We start from the raw sequence: 11,440 nt of genomic DNA, 5'->3' as shown, positions 1-11,440 counted from the left end.
ATATCAATATATTGACTAGTCCTACTGACAGGTGTTTAACCTACTTTATTTAGACTGATTATGTGAGACAGGTCTGACTGTTGTTATCCCTTCAAGCCTTTCAGCAGTCAACCTGAGGTGTTTGAAAAAAACATGAAACTACTTATTTTACTAAGGTTGTCAATAGACGGGCCATGTGACCCAGCGAAACACCAACCAGCCTGAGCCCTATTCATGTTTATTTTGATCACAACAGCAGCTGACAATCTCATAAAGCACGCAGGGTCTCTTCCTCTTGAAATTATCCAATGTTCAAGGTGCTGGTGTTTCATTGATGTGATCTGAGCCACCCTGTGAGCCTGTTGGAGTGGAGGAAGGTATTGTCTCTCACTTCCATGTTCCCTTGATGAACTGTTGATAACCTCCCAGACAGAGGTAGGCAGAGCTGTGCAGGAGAATAGAGATGTTCTATCAAGGATGTGACAGCAGGTTTCGATTCATGGTCCAAAATAGTTTATTTCCACTGAAGGAAACACGTAGTGACGTCACATGCTGCATGCCAGGTAGACTTTGTCATTTACGTAGCTTGGTTTCTCGGTTCTTGAGTTATGCGCCGTTACAAACAATAACAATAAAAACAGTCATTATGGGTGGTGGTGTTGTTGAACAGCCCTGTGTAAACTGCACTTCTGTGCTACTTGTATTTATCTGATTATTGGCTCTAAATATTGATATATTGCACATTTCCTGTTTCGGGATAACTACAACTATTTGAAAATGAAGAAATATTTTATCTGAATAATTTCATTCAAGATATATGATGCAGACATTTCTGTCACAAAAAGCTCAAAAAGCTCATTACAGAACAACAATCCAACTAATCAGTGAAACCTGTGGGTGTTTTTTAAGTGTTATTGGCAGTAACAACGTGTCTACAATAGCCTTGTAATCAGTAAATAACAGGCAAAGCGTTAAGTGCAACAACATGCCTTGAATCAGGTTTTACTAAAGTCAAACTGCGTCACGCAGCTCTCTGACTACATGGAGGTCGAGGGTCACAGCACAGATTGTGAATAGTTTACAAGAGCATCATAACCAATAAATAACAAGCTTGCCACATGTTGCTTGGACCTTGGTAACAACACAAAAGGAGGGTTTACAGCAAAGAATGGGAGCTCGTTTTGCTCTTAAGGAGCAGACATATTGATAAACTAGCACATGGCAAGGATAGATAGGCATTGTATAGAAGTAACAGAAGGACAGAGCTGTTCACAAAGTGTTCCCAAAATCCATATTTTTCCTCATACCTGTAGTGCTATTTATCAGTCTAGGTTGTTTTGGTGTGAGTTGCCGAGTGTTGGAGATATCGGCCGTAGAGATGTCTGCTCTCTCTCCAGTATAAGAGAACAAAATGGCACTCGGCTTGTGGTTGTTAAGGTGCCAAAAACTACTTTAAAAAACTCAACAGCAATGTCTCTCTAGAAATCGTGATCCTGTGACTCAAGATAATCCACAGACCTTGTTGTGAGCAGTTTCATGAAAGAACTATTTTCTCTCTACCAAACTACACTTGTCAACTGAATCACCATGCAGAAGGAAGCGTGCATCTACTCATGGACAAGAGGCTCGTTCTCATGACAGTACAAGGTGAGATGCACACTTCCTTCCGCACAGTAATACAGTTGGCAGATGTAGTTTGGTACAAAGAAAATAGTTCCTATATGACACTGCTCATAAGATCTGCTGATTATCTTGAGTAACCAGGTCATGATTTCTAGAATCAGACATTGCTGTTGAGTTTTTCAAATGTATTTTTTGGCACTTTGAGCACCACAAGCCAAATGCCATCTAGTTCCATTATGCTCAAGAGAGGGCAGACATCTCTACGGCCAGTATCGCCAAGATTCCGCAACTCATACCAAAACAATCTAGACTAGGATAGCGTAAAAACTTATTTTTGATTTTTGGGGGTGTACTGTCCCCTTAAAGGCAAACAAAGTGGCATGTAAATCGTATTTTAAATTGTATATATTACTATATTTGAGAGAAGGAGAGACTTCAGTTCCTTTGTGTTTCTCTGGGTACAGCTGTTGTCTTCCCAGACAAACTTTATCTCACTAATCAATCAGTCTCCAGAGGCCTGCGCTGGACATTCAACTTCAGCCTGTCAAAACACAATTTAACATACCGTAATCTGCAGCGCAGCAAACCTGAAACGCTGAACTCTTAATGAACTGAAAAGGCCTCCAAATTGCTGGTTGTAAGCAATGATTCAATTAAAGCTGTGAGAGCCGAGCGCCAAGCACAGCCCAGGGAGCCCATCCCAAAGACCGTGCATGTCTGCTTCCCCAAAGACCAATACTCAGTGAAGGAACCAGAGCTGCAGATAAGGCAGGCTGGACAGCTTAAATCCCTTAACAGTCTGCTGTCACCCTCTAAATCACACACCTTTCCCACCATTTCTCCAAGTGTGAGCATTGCAGGTTTTACATGTGATATATATCTTGCGGGGATTTTGTGGGCTGGATATGGAAACACGATGAGGAGGTGAATACACTGAGTGCTTGTGACTGACTTTTTCAGACATCTGTGAGCAGATACGCTGCAGGGTCACCGTGTCTCTAAGGCCCACACCACCTCATTCCAATTTAAGTTTTGAGTGACGTATATTGCAATCGCTTTAATATTGCTCCATCTCTGTCTACCAGCACAGAGATAGAGTGAGGCTGGACAATAGACAGGACAGTTCAAAAGTAATCCTAACACCTCGAAACAGACCATCAGTGTAATGCTCCACACTTTTTTCAACCGCTCACACAAGGCCTCCTGCTCTCTCCTCTTCCTTTCACTCTCATCAATCATCTCTCTCCTTTCTTTCTTTCCTTCCAGTGGACATCGCCACACATATCTCCAGATGCTCTCTGTGACCGCCCCACCATACCAGACACACCCCCCTCCAGCTTCGGATTCCCTTCACCACCAAAAATTGAACGGTAGGCTCAACATTTACACACAGACCTCTCTTAATTCATTGTAATGAGCAGTTTTGCGACAGCTTTAGAGCACAGGCGTGCAAGGCATGTCATTTGAATGAGCAGAGCTGTTGTGTGCGTTCGCTCGCTATTCTAGTTCGCCCATCTGCTGGTGACGGACAATTATCATGCCATGATTAGAGCCAGATCAGAATTTTCTTTTCTTTTTTATAGAGAAAAACATGTATGAATGCAAAATAGTTTATGGTTTTGAGAATGCTCATCTCATACCATGTTTTATTCCCCAAATAGTTTGGGTATATATCTTACTCTCATCAGGGTGGTATATGAGGTTGTTTACAGTTCCAGTGTATGCAGGCCAACAGTTAGATGAGAACATCACTACCTCTCTGAGTGGTATCAATCTTCTATCTAGCTCAGCAAAAAAATGTGTAAGCATATTTTTTTAAAATATTGAACTATTCCTTTAAAGCAACATTTGGAACTACGGGTAGAGTCTGCTGATATGAATGTAAGATAGCTGAAAACAACTGAGGAGTACAGCATTGTAGTCTGAAGTTGTGCAACATGTTTAATTTTGATGATATTGAATGCAAAATAGTAGAGGTCACATCAAGTCACTGTCTTGCAAGTAAGTCTTAGGTCTTTGTCCCAAGTCCCAAGTGCTAAAGTTATGAGTCATAAGCAAGTCATAAAGCCCCCTTCACCAAATGTAATACAATTTTAACAACAGAATAATAATATATTAAATGTATTTGCATTATTAGTTAAAGCAATCTTGTTATAAGAAGTGCAAATGAACATACTGGTTAAAAAAAATAGTGCCGACATTGCATTTTCATAGCATATAGCACTAACCAGTGGCCCTTTGCAACTGAATGATTTATATATATTTTGTCCCATCTTTGTTGTATTTAAATCATCTCATAAAAAATGTCTATCACTGTTTCTTCACAGATTTGTAAGACATTCTTTCTAAAGTTATTCTTCCTTTAAAGTCCTATTGTATGTTGTTGCATTTTCTTTGTCTAGAGAAAATAAAAAGATTCACATTAACGTTAGTTGATTCAGAAAATGAAGGAAAATAAATTGATTTATTGTACACTTTTTAAATATACCATGTAATCTTTGGGCTTGGGGGGAAGCTATCAAGTATTTTAAAGTCAAGTGCAGACATGAGTCATTGGTGTTAAAGTCTAAAGGCCCGAACATACTCCGGCGGAACGTACGCTGAAGCGGACTCCTTGGATTTTCCGCTTATAGTACGCCCGAGTATGTTCGGGCCTTAAGTCAAGTTGCAAGTCTTTTTTTGATTTTGCCACGTCAAGTCTAAAGGCCCGAACATACTCGCGCGTTCTACAAGCAGAGCGGACTCCGCGAGGAATGTCCGTAGTCATTCGGGCTTCCATAGTCGAGCGCACTTCCACGTTGTAGTTTCCTGTAAAAATGTCCGTGAAACACACTACATTACCCACAATTCTTGCGCGTCGATGTGAAAATAAATGCCGAGCAGTCACTGGTACTCGGAGCGGAGTCCGCGCAGTCGTAAAAATCTGAGCTTTGCGCGCGCCGGGCTTGCGGACGTCCACTTTTGGTCTAGGCGGACCTCTGCGGAGTCCGCTCCGCATACGTTCCGCCCGAGTATGTTCGGGCCTTAGAGTCATCAGATTTGTGACTCATATCTGACTTGAGTCCAAGCCTTGTGGCTTAAGTCCTCGCCTCTGCAAATAGTGTCATATCTAAGACAGAAGTGACATAAATAGTTTGACCTGTCAGAACAGAGGCATAAGGACTCACTCTTTGGGCTACAATACATATAAATAAAGAGTGTAAGAAGCTGACAAACAATCTGTCATGGTCCAATTAGTGGCTGTTTTGGAGCCTTTGATTGTATCACAGAACCTTCTTCAGCTGATGGAGTTTACCCAGTGGTCTATTTTTCTGAGCACTTTAGGGAAAACAAGGAAATTAAGAATGAAGGAAGACTGTGTGATACAACCTAAAGCCTACAACAGCTACTAAATGAACCTCGTTGAATCAACAGTTGTTTCCAAGGTCAAGAATGAACTTGACTAATAGACATATTATCTTACACACATATCATCATGTTTTTTAGTTGATTTAGATTGCAAGTTGTGTTTCTGACCCCCTGTTGATTGTGAGTCCAATATTCACTCTTCTTTTAGCTATGGTTTGGTCTCCACCATCACCTCCTGAGGCAAATATCTGTCTCTTTAGCAGCTCAATGCTCCACTATGTCCAGAAGCTAGTCGTCAACTTTGTCTCTCTACTGTTAAGTAGGTGAGTAGGTGCTGAGTAGGTGGTGTTGTTTTTATTTCTTCTTGTTGTGTCCAAAAGTGATGCTGGTGAGAGCAGTAAGACTGAATCAAAACAGTAAAGTTGCAGCCAGAAAAGCAAAAAAAAATGAGCTGAAAGGTACTAAAATGCTTCGTAAAACTGAGGAACTGCAGAGTTGGGTTATAATTCTCTGTCAGTTTATTACTACCAGCAAGCCCTTTCACTTACAAGTAGTTATTATGGTACAGTGCTGATATAAAAATGTTGATTATAAGTTTTTTGGCGGCTTATCACAGCTTAAATACCTGTACTAATATGAACATGAAACATCACTAACATGAAACAACAAAATAACTCTTTACCTTATGAAACATTTTATTGAAATTCAATCACAGAGGGTCAAGCAGCGCACACATCAGCCTTATTTACCAGCATGGCCTTGTTAGCTACGTCCTGCCTACAGTGTGGGTATGACTCTGTTTCAATGTGTGTATCACTGCGTAGGCCAGTCCAACGGGCGTCTGTGCAGCACATGGCTGTCCGATGCATGGTCTCTGCTCCCTGGTCTCTCCTCATTAGCCTCACACAGTGCAGCCATTCCCCATCTCGCCCCCTCACCTCCCTCCCCCCCCTCCTCTCCCTCTCCACCTTCCCCTCACAGCACACACGAGGGGAAGAGCGAACCTTTTGTTTTCTGTGTCCGACCTGCGCCCCGTTCCAGCCCTCCTCCTTTTCTCTCCTTCTCCTCTCCACTGACTAAATCTCTTTTCCGGCTTGATACTGCTGAAAACCATATGGTGTGTGACATCATCAGGGCAGGAAGCAGGGAGAGGGGAATGGTAGAGCAGGGGAGAGATTGGCTTGCCAGGTCTCTGTGCAGTGATGTCAGCAGAAAAGCACTCTGGGAGGCCCGTTGGGGGGTGAGAGCAGAGCAGGTTGGAAATTTTTATCTACTTTTTTTTTAGATTTCACTCCCACCTGGATAATCAGGGGCTAAAGGGGGGTGAGTAGAGAGGCAGCGTACACCTTGAAGGAAACCTTGATGTAATTTGTTAACACGTCAGGTCATGAACTTTCCCTGTATTTACATTTGTGTGCAGGTGCTGTTGCAGCATTTTCCTCCAGAAATGTCAGAATTTCAGTAAGTTAAAAATAAGGTTTTGGCCATCTTTAGATGTCTTGGTCTCATCCTGAGATGCTGAAAAACTTCTGCAGATCATCTGTCTACCTCTTCCTCTTAGTCACTGGCAGTCCCAATCTGCTCACCAGGCTTTATGTCTGTCAACCTCCCTCCCTCCTGCTTTTGTTCTCTGGGTGAACTCTGCAGCTTTGTGTGAGATCCTGGTCTCCATACCATCACTGCCGACCCATCCAGCTCTCTATCAGCACACACGGAGATGCGCATAAACACTCAGTTAGCCGCTCACACAGTCAGCATCTCTCTCTGTCACACACGAAAACACATGCAGCAAAATACCCATCCGCTCTGATTAATGGCAGAGCTGGGGAGGGTGCCAGGCAAGGAGGGAAGGCATTAGAGGAGGAGTGAGGAAGGAGAGGCTGCTGCAGCTGTGGTTTTGGAGTCGGTCTCTTCACCCCCTTGCTGCCCCCTCTCTCCATCTCCTCTCTGGCTCCTCCAGGGACACACGCCTTGGCCAGGCCCCAGGAACCAGGGAGTCAGGACCAGGCTAAGGGGGAGAAAAAGGGGAACAAGAGAGGGAAGGAAGGATATCACAAAAGAAAGAGAAAAACAGAGCTGACCTAATACAAAAGTATTGTCAGGCAGCACCTACATAAACAGGAGAGTGTATGGGATGTTCCTCAAAGGTTTTTACAGGAAAAATGGTACAAAGCCTGGTATTTCCAAAAGTGCTTGAGCCTGTTTAAGTTGGTTTTATTATGATTTGATACTGGTGCTGTCATTTGGTTTTATGTTGCAACAAAATCAGTACTTTCTTAGTTCCATACTTAAAGGAGCAGTGTGTAGGATTTTAACTGTATTTTTTGAGATAATACCAGTTTACTGAAGTATTTCTATTTTTTATCAGTTAATGTTTAGTCACCTAAATACAATAAGAGAATTGTATCTGACTTTTTATGCAGAGTATCACATGGAACTGACTCGTGACCCACTAACAAACTCACTCCTACAGATTACAGATTCTCCACAAGGGGAGCTGTTTAGTTGTTGTCAGACAAGTACTACCTCTATGAGTACATGCTGATAGGTGCCACCTATGGGACAGGAAACTCATCACAGCAGAGGTTTAGATGTGCACATGTGGATAAAGTCTTCTGTCATCAATCTATTTTGTGCCCCCTTGACTCCTGACTACTCTGTCCTCCAGCCTGAAATCCATAAATCGATCTCAGTGCACCATCTTGAAGGATGTCTCCATTTCTAAAATGTATTTTTAGAAAAGAGGCTTGCAGGAGGAGCTATGAGCGAGAATGTACAGGTGCACCCTTCGCAGAGGCCTTTTTGGCCCTTGTGTCAAAATAAAAGAGGCTTGACACACAGCTGTTGATGCAGCTGTGCCACGCATCATACTTGATTGGCACTGCTTTAAAATTATGACTCAGAAGTGTGGATGTCTCATTTTATCAAATGTTGCCTTGACTCCTCTCTCCTTGTATCTCTTGTTTGCCACCTCTTCTGAGGAGGCACTAAGTTTGGAGGAGAGAAGGCAAGGAAAGGAATTGAGGATGCAGAAACTGTGAAATGAGAAAAGCCTCATGTCAGTGTTGCTTCCGACAGGTTAGGAGAGTAGAAACTGCTGCAATTTTTTCACTCTCGTCACCTGTGGGAGAGACTTTTACAATTGTAGATTTTTTGTGGGGATTTTAGTGGCATCTAGTGGTGGAGATTGCAAATTGCAACCAACTGAAACTTCTCGCAGTTAGAATTTCTTCAGAGTTCATTGTTCAGGAGGTTTTTACTGGGAGCTGAATTACCTGCAGAGGTCACTTCCTCTCCAAAACAAACAAAACTGGTGATTAAAACCGGGAAAAACATTGAATAAAGCAGTTACAAATCAGTGTGTCTGTGACACTGTTTGGCACTTCGGAGATGGGCTGCTACCCCAGCACCTGCTAATGTGTGCTCATCTTTATCCTTTGATAACTCAAGATAAATAAAACACTGAATAAAGCAGTTTTATGTTAAAAAATCAGTGGTTTTCAGACTCTGGCTCATTGCAGAAGTGCTTCTTACTAAGGTGGCTGACATGAAAATTTAAATGACCCTATCTAGAGCCAGTGTTGGGTTTATCTGTTCTGGGCTACTGGAGAAACATGTAGCATGGTGAACTCTGTGGATAAGGGTCACCTCCTTGTGTAGATGTAAACGGGAACACTTTCAACTCTGTCAACAATCAAACACAGAACAGTGGACTGCATATTGCTGCTTTGCTGGGCATCAAATGGGACAGAAAGAGAGGTGAAGAAGGAGGAAATCTGTCAGTTTGCCAAGAGCATTTCTGCTAACTTTATTCGCCAGTCTACTGTTACTTCTCAATGAAGATGTGGATTGATGAGGATGGAAAGAGAAATGGCAGAATTTGTAGGGTAAGTGGGTGGATGAACCTACGAGAGCAGACACTAGATGAAAACTTTTGCTCTCCACGTGGCTGGCTCGCTTCTCTTTTGTAATCTTGTCAAAAGCACTTGTAATAAATTCAGCATTAATGCGTGCAGAGGTGGAAAATTTCCTTTAAACAGAAAGGATGGTGTGATTTTTCATGCTCAGGGGAGGGCTCATCCTTTTTAAATTTGAGATAAGCTTATCAGCTCTCCACTTCACTCTGACTCTTATGCATTAACCTATGGCTTTATTGGTAGCCTGACTCAACATATGCAGGGTGTTTTGGTATGCCTGTGCGTGCTCGAACCCAAAGTGTGATCTGCTCACCCCCACTGCCCTGCAGTCCTGGGCCCAGTGTGTATTTGAGGCCTATTCTCTGTCTCCTCTCCCCCACTACTCTCAGTGTTTTATGGGCTGTGTGCTGCGGTGCAGTGACCTCCCTCTCACCCCGGTGCCACCCAGCCGGTGCAGGATTCAGGCGCGCATGGCCCCTGCCAAAACCCCATAGCGCCACATCTGCAATCCATAAACGCCAGCCACTCTCGCTCTCCTACTCCCTCGCCCACACCGCCTTCGACTCTCACACTCCTCCATTTCACTCTCTCTCTTTCTCTCTCACCCACTAACTTTTTATTTTAATTTCCAAATTCTATGCATCCCCCTTTTTTTTGCATTCCTTTGACTGCTTCCTCCCACCACTTCTGGTTTTATTCATGCTGAACATCAACTGGCTCTTCCCTTATCTCTCACTCCCTCACTGCCCCATCTCTCTCCTTCCGTTTCTTTATCCACATCCAACGGAAAAATCTCTCACCCATTATATCTTCAGTGGGAGCCAACTAAGTGTGGTGGCAGTGAACTGGGAACCACAAGACATTCCTGATCCAAACAGCACTAAGTCACCAGCGTTCATGTCTTCTGACGGTGGCCTGTGCCAAACACACACTTCACTTATGGGCTGGATTCAGCCTTACCACGTCGCAGTTGGTCCCCAAACAGCTAAATGTTTATCTGTTTCAAATTGATAGTGTCAGGGAAAAATGTAGTGTGTGCATCTAACCCAGGACCATTTTTGTACATGTGTTACTTTAAGAGCATTCTCCATCAAGGGGGTATTGAATTCCCCCTCCCCTCGCCATGAACTGTTGGCCAGCAGAGCACCCCTCCCCTTAGCCTTAACAAGATGTGTTCAACACATCACTGTTACTGTGCCCTTGCCTTCATACAAAAAAAAGCAAGTAAAGTAAGAAATAAATTGAGTGTTACCACAAAACTGTCCAGAGCTTCGAGCATGCCCCCCATGGGCAATAGAGCCATTAGTCTTTCTCGATTGTATTATCTTTTTTCTGCAGCTTTTTGCACACAGTGAACTTTTGTTCCCCTTCGTTTTCTGGGATCATGTTCTCCTCTCCATCCCAAAGTCTTCACCTTCTGGTTTCCCAGACATATTGGCATGCCTCTGCGGTGCAGTCCCAACACAGCCCAAGGATGAATCATGTTGCTGCAAGCATGCAAGAGCTTAGTTTTATGATAAATGCTGCAATTCATAAATCGGTGTTTTCCTAAGCAAGAGAGCACGGGGCAGGGAAGGACACAAAGCATTTCAGCTTCAGTTTGAAAACAACAGGTCACGATCCCAGTCTGTGTATGTGTGTGTTGACGAGGGCAGAAGAGGAGGCTTCAGGTCAGGGCCAGACCACCATGGAGAGAGAGAGAGAGAGAGAGAGAGAGAGAGCAGGGTGTGTAATGCTGTTTGTGAGCAAAGTCCTATAAATACTTTTAGATTTTCATACAAGTTTAAGCACACTTGTAAATTCTATCAATGAATCACACAAGTAGTTTTTAAAGCTGCTGTCCCGCACTCGCACTGATGTAATGTTTGTGTTGCCATGTAGTTGAAAAAGTTCATTAAAAGTCTTGTATTTAGTGCTTGATGTTGTTTTACACGGCATTAAATTCATTCCAAGACTGGTGATTGATTATATCTTGGTAGCCTGTTTTTTGTAAAGTCCACTGAGGCATGTTTGAGATAAAACATTGTTTAAATAAATGAACCTGACAGCTGCTATTTGTCAAAATCTCTAAGGCCACAAGTCATTCATAGATATTACTGACATGGATTTTTGCTTAAAACTGCAACTTGGGAGTTCGTTTTTTCCACAGTTACAGTTCCTCAGATGTCACAAACATTATCTATATAATGATTTTGTCCCACTTAGTGCATTGCAGTGTGGCTGCAGGCGTACAGCCACATCTGCATGACTTCAAAGAGTTGCCAGTGTAATGGGCTGGATACATGACTAATGTAAAAACTATTAGTGACCTGCCAGTTGCTGTGGTAACGGCCCTCATTTAATCATAATAAAGTACTCAACACACACACACACACAGCTATTTGTTCAGTGGCAGTTACTCATTTTTGACCCATTTTGAACTAAGTTGCTTCTCAAAGTAGTGAAGAAGCCTCGTGAATACTTATTCATCGCTGCCATCTAGTGGCCAAAACGAGACGCAGCAGCTGGTTCAAGGCTTGATAGCAAAATGGAACAAGATGGTTAACAATAAACAACAATTACAAGGGAGATGC

The 11,440-nt window shown here is 42.9% G+C and overlaps 1 long non-coding RNA gene across 1 annotated transcript in view; it reads left to right on the top strand.

Moving 5' to 3' along the window:
- Positions 1 to 5,248, top strand: part of LOC125888442 (uncharacterized) — a 91,937-nt gene extending 86,689 nt beyond the window's left edge. Inside the window, exons 3-4 of the long non-coding RNA XR_007449334.1 lie at positions 2,869 to 2,972; positions 5,159 to 5,248. This is a non-coding gene — a long non-coding RNA (uncharacterized LOC125888442). The remainder of the gene's footprint in view (positions 1 to 2,868; positions 2,973 to 5,158) is intronic.
- The last annotated feature ends 6,192 nt before the right edge of the window (positions 5,249 to 11,440 follow it).

Source organism: Epinephelus fuscoguttatus, linkage group LG5, assembly GCF_011397635.1.
Source record: "Epinephelus fuscoguttatus linkage group LG5, E.fuscoguttatus.final_Chr_v1".
Lineage (NCBI taxonomy): Eukaryota > Metazoa > Chordata > Actinopteri > Perciformes > Serranidae > Epinephelus > Epinephelus fuscoguttatus.
This window is presented reverse-complemented; position numbering and strand designations above follow the sequence as displayed.